We start from the raw sequence: 6,000 nt of genomic DNA, 5'->3' as shown, positions 1-6,000 counted from the left end.
GCAACCGACTACATCCTTACGCGAAGCCAAGGAACGTTAGTAAAACGTTTCATAGTAAATCGCCTCTATCTAACGTAATGATAGTGCTTGTTGAAAGAACAACAGTAGCCCTGAATGGGATCGAACCAACGACCTACGACGTAGCCCGAATCCTTAACCACTACATCACAAGAACACCTGATCTGGTTTGTGTACCATAATGTGTAGATTGTCACGGACGTTGCGTGACAATGATGTCTCCGTGTCCCATAAGAGTTACGGGGAAAATCCCACATTTCATCATATGTTCTTGTAAACATAAATGTATCATTGCCTTCTATTTGACGGTTATACCCGTGTAGTTCTTACATTTTGTTGGGCGTGTCATTTCTTTACTCGTTCCTGTAGTTTGGAGGGCGATGGAATTATTATGCAGTGTTGCAAACCCCGCACACCTTTGGAGTATCTCGGGAACGGTTAGAAATATCGCTTTCGAACAAACGCTATTAGGATTCCTGAATCTTACATAGACTTTCTATGGTGTTTCCAGCATTACGTCATATGGGCACTTTTCCTCCTATGGCAACTGCAAAATTTTGAATTTTCCCCCCTTTGCTGTGGCAACCCTGTTACTCACTGGATGCTGTGCGTTCTCTGGTTTACTCTTTCGGTTACTCCTTTTCATTTCGCAGTATTATTTTTCTTGCCTTTTTGCTAGTTTCGCTCTACGGACACTTTAATTTCTCGATCTTTGAAGGTTTATGACTTCCTTATTTGGCAACACTGACAGGTGCGGTTTCGCTTGTTGGTATTCACATTCTGTACTAATTCTTTTGATGGCATAAACTCCTATATGTTCTATTTAAAAAATACAACTTTGTACTGTGCTGGCAACACTGTTGACCTGGTAACATTGTGTAGTACCTCAATAGACGTCCCCCTTCTACAAGTATCTGAATCCACCACACTCTTGCTAATATCTCTTCTGGTTTCCGATTTATTCAGGGCTGTCCAACATTACTGAACCACCCTGTATATATAGCGGTGGTTCCAGGATATTATCAATGGATGGGCTAAACCATTGTTTTCTGGTTTATCCAATGTAAAGAAAGTAGGATTGAAGCCCATTTTATTCCATTTTACCCAATTTTATCCCCTATAGCCCTCCTCTTGGATCCACGACTATATTAAACTGAAACTTCCGTCTAGCGGACAGTAATGGGAAACGTAAAACTGTCCGTTATTAGGAAGTGTCTGCTATTCGGAAAAAGCTTAGCTTGTAACACAAGAAAAATTACTACAATATACACATAAATTTAGGAAACATTATCTTACTGTTTATTTACATACATAATGTACACTAATGCAGTTTTCTAAGTACAGTAAAAGAAAATTCCAGTTCATGTCTTTCCTCTATATCTGTACTCTGCTCGATGTCTGGGTCTTGCAAATGGATCACTTGTAGCCAGATGAAAATAAAATGCACGACATGTCATTCCATTGTTCAAACTATACTGAAAATTCCTATCAAACAATATGCACTTTTAAAAGCTAATCAGAATAGAAAATAAATACAATACCTTACTCAACAATGAGGGATAATGTTAAAAGTCGTACCCGTTATTGTTTGAAATTCCAGAAAATGAGAGAGTTCTATTCCTGGCTGTCCGTTGTTTAGAAATTCTACATTGTCGCGAGGGAATAGTTTACAGTGTGCGCGTCCATTATTGAGAATGCCCGCTATTCAGAAGTAACTTTTCCATTGTACCGAATGATATTTTGCAGGGGAATTGAAAAGTAGCCGTTATTGAGATGTGCCCGCTCTATAGATTGATGCGTTCGAAGAAGTTTCACTGTATATATAAGCGCCATTACTCAACTCACATTTATAACGTAAACTCATTGCAAAGTAGGATTATTTAACATATAAGTCCGTTTTGTGTTTGAATGATCTAGCAACAAGTTTAATATACCGGGTTTGTCCGGAAAGTAATAGGACTGAGTCGATTTAAAAATATTTATTGAGCCAATCGTTACAGTTCTTTAAAAACTTTCAAAATAGGCTCCTTCTGCGTCGATGCAGCGCTGCCAGCGCGATTTCCAAGTATTGAAGGCGTCACGGAAGTCATTCTCCGTAATAGCCTTGAGAGCCGCGGTGCAAGCTGCTTGGATCCCCTCTGTCGTCTAAAAATGCTTGCCTTTCATCGGGCGTTTCAGGCGAGGAAACAAAAATAAGTCCGGGGGCCACATCTGGGCGGCTGCGAAGGCGTTGGGATGCCGGCCTTGGTCAGGTAGCTGTTCACAAGAAAGACGGTGTGAGCCGGGGCATTGTCGTGGTGCAGCTTCCAGTCGGCTCCGATGTCTGGTCGGACCCTATTGACCCTTCGTTTGAGTCTCTTGAGCACTTCCACGTAAACCTTGGCGTTGACGGTTTGTCCAGGAGGAACAAATTCATGGTGGACGATGCCTTTGATGTCAAAAAAGACAATGAGCACCGCTTTCACTCTGGATTTGCTCATTCTTCCCTTTTTTGGGCGAGGAGACGCCGGCGTGTGCCACTCGGAAGATTGCCTCTTTGTCTCGGGATCATACTCAAAGATCCATGATTCGTCACCTGTGATTACGTTATTCAAAAATTGGGGGTCACTTTCACACATGTTCAAATTTTCTTGGCACAATTCCACTCGCCGCAATTTCTGGTCGTGAGTGAGCACTTTTGGGACAATCTTCGCGCACACCTTGCGCATGTTCAAATGCTCCGTCACAATTTCATGAACCACAGTTTTTGGTAAATTTAACATCTGGGAAATTAAACGATTACTTAGTCGACGGTCTGAGTTTAAAACTACGTGCACACGAGTCACATTGTCAGTGTTTGTCGAAGTCGAAGGTCTTCCAGCACGGTCTTCATTGGCGACCTCTTCCCGGCCCTCCGAAAAGCCCTTGTGCCACCGAAACACACCACTTCTTGCTAAAGCATCATCTGGGTAAGCCCGCTTGATCATATCAAACGTCTCTGTTGCAGATTTACCGAGTTTAACACAGAATTTAATCGCGTACCTCTGCTCTAACGAACGCTGCATTTTCGGCTTGCACCACGCACAGAAACACGTAGCGCGAAAAAGCCTGTCCTGACTCTCCGTGTGCTCGGAGACAACTGATCAGCCGCTCGTTCGTTAGCTAGGAACGCAATCTACCGGATCCAGTCGGTACGCGCACGCTCCGAAGTACAGTCATGGCGGAATAAAATCAGTCCTATTACTTCCCGGACAAACCCTGTAATTAAAAAACAGTTATACTTTATAAATATTTGTTTTCGAAAGGAGAATTTACATGATTCCTGCTACGTTGATGATTGACATCTTCCAGAACGAAGGAAGAAACAACTGAATTCTCTCAGATTCCAGAATTACATATTCAGCTATAATTACACATATTTGTACTTATAATAGTAATAAAGCACAATGTAGGTTCAAGTTAAATTAATACAAGTTGAGCTAAAAATGACAATTAAGGATAATTATGGTAATACTTAAACATCAATCTTTATTCCATCAAAATTAATTTACAACTTGGTTTCGAGTTTAACTTCAAAACTGTTTTAACATTACACAGTTTTTACAACTGTCGTTGTAAACATATTACTACAACCTTAATGAATGTAATATACTAGGGAGGAGAAAAGAAATATCATCAAACCCTTAGTCTATCGTGCCCACTAATTTCAACATCAAAGGTGCTGATGTAGTCATCAGCGTGCGTAGGACATTGGGAATGCGGGTGCCAGATCTAAAGTACCAGCATATGGAATATCGTCTGCCCCTTCCTTTACCCCTAAGAAAAGATAGCGTCATTGCACCCGCTACTGCGTCAGCGACGCACGGCACACATTCAGACGGGAAATAATTTATACGTAATTATTTTGTAAAGACCTCTTCTTCTGACATTCAATGGTATCTGACATTCAGTCGTTACACCTTACGAACATAGCGCATACATTCTTTATCTTTCTTAATTCACAAAAAATAATTGTACTGTTAACTATTATAAAATTAACATGTCATATTTTGCAAGCGGAAGTTAAATGCGATTTTCTGAAGCAGAAAGTAGATCATTCTCTTCTCAGTTTGTAATAATTCTACATAAAAAATGTTTGTCTAATGGGGATGCCAAGGCACCCATGACACCCAGGTTGCGCACGCCTGTGGATGTAGTACAAATACATAACTAGGTTAAGGCCAACACAACTTTTCCTCAGGATTGTCCAAACACAATATGAGAAATGAATATAAAAGAAAATAGGCAACACTTTACTTGATTCATCCCAAAGTGTTTGGACATACCTACATGAAACTCGAGGTTAGACTTTTTCGTCATAAACTGTTGTTAACTTCACTTATGTTTTACTAAATACGGAAATTTGCATCATTCGTTAGACAAGCTCTTAATACAAAGCTAAAACGCTCTTGCATAAGGCCCATAATATCTTGTTTGAGCACGTATATTATATGTGGTTTTATAATCTTATTATCAGGAAAAATGTGGGTCATGGAAAACATATTACTTCTTTTCGGGAATCAGCAGAGGAAATTTTATAAGAAACAACTGAAATTGTACATTTGACAATCATTGTTGACCAGTATTATTTTTAGATATTAGTCACATTTCTTGTCACAAAACGGAATCTTGTTTGAAGAGCACAAATTGTTGCTCTATAAAAGTAATCACTTATACGGAATACTATACACTTTAAGAAACACTGTTATTAGAACTAGCTCAAAATATTAAATATATATTTGAAAATAACCCTATTATCCGCAGTAGTAAAGAAAGAAATACTTACTCCTTCATTACTTTATTCAAGCTTCTAGCTAATACATTTGAGGTACAAGCTGTGATTGCTGGTTTTATAATTTTCCATTCATTGTAATTTCTCTCAATGGTTACTACAGTTGGGTTGTCCTCATATTTACGCCAAGATTCTAATATTAAGAATCCTGTAACAGTTACACCAGCCACAAACAAAGTAATCCACATTAATCTGTTATAAAAAAAATAGTTAATTAAAATGTGCAAAATAAATTTAAATAGTCATATAATTCGGATTAACGATTTAAAATAAGGATTCTATTCGTTTATCTAACCCAAATGTTTGAGCCCTGTGGATAAGCAGAACATGGATAAAGTTATAGCTTTATTTCTCGTTTGGTCTTTAAAATATTAGAAAAACAGGAAACAAATTACAAGAGGAGAACATTGTCTAGTATACTCTAAATTGCTCCTAAGCTGTTTTGACAACCAATTTAAAGTTGTATTTTTTAAATGACACTTAGATTTTAATGAGTTTAAAATAATAATATTAAACGAAAACTTACAATACTGATATGTGATACAATAATGCAAAAATCAAAATTTTGTAGCACTCTACAGGAGTAATGATATCTCAAGTGAGACGGACAATGCAGCAGTAATTTCATATTTTAAACCGCTGTGTAGATTTTAAAATATGAGTAGATATTGTTGTCTTGCCTAAAATCATATAGGCCTACTTGTAAGACATTTTCATAATGATTGTTGCTTTCCTTTGTTTCTATTACACTACAGCAATATATTTTTGGTAGTTGATGTACTAACAATTTCTTCCTATTACATAATTATATGAACATTACTATAAGTGAATATTAAGTAGCAAGATTGGAAAGGAATGAGGAACATGGTAAGTCATATTTCAGTGCTTTTTTCTTAATTTCAGTAGAGTAACTTATGCACACATGTATCCAGTCTCATACTTGGTTCGATGCTCGGAGTTAAACTGAAAGAAGTATTGTAGTATTAAGGCAGTGTCACTTTGACCAGGAAATAGGAAACATCAAGCATTCTGAAGTTGGCATCAAGTATGTCGTTAACACAGTATGCTTGTATGGAATCAATAAACATAAGGCCACTGTACGCAGCAACGATCAGTAAATGGAGTTCTGAAACTAGAATAACAGACAATCTGTCGTCATGAAATTAATGAGT

General features: G+C 37.9%; 1 long non-coding RNA gene across 1 annotated transcript in view; it reads right to left on the bottom strand.

The window, feature by feature from the left end:
* Positions 1-4,761: 4,761 nt before the first annotated feature.
* The window catches only part of LOC145688988 (uncharacterized), a 46,620-nt gene continuing 45,381 nt past the window's right edge, over positions 4,762-6,000 (bottom strand). Inside the window, exon 3 of the long non-coding RNA XR_014132050.1 lies at positions 4,762-5,020. This is a non-coding gene — a long non-coding RNA (uncharacterized LOC145688988). The remainder of the gene's footprint in view (positions 5,021-6,000) is intronic.

This window comes from Thermobia domestica, chromosome 7 (genome assembly GCF_964235325.1).
Source record: "Thermobia domestica chromosome 7, izTheDome1.hap1.1, whole genome shotgun sequence".
NCBI lineage: Eukaryota > Metazoa > Arthropoda > Insecta > Zygentoma > Lepismatidae > Thermobia > Thermobia domestica.
Note: the sequence above shows the minus strand (reverse complement) of the source record. Positions and strands in the feature narration are given on the sequence as shown.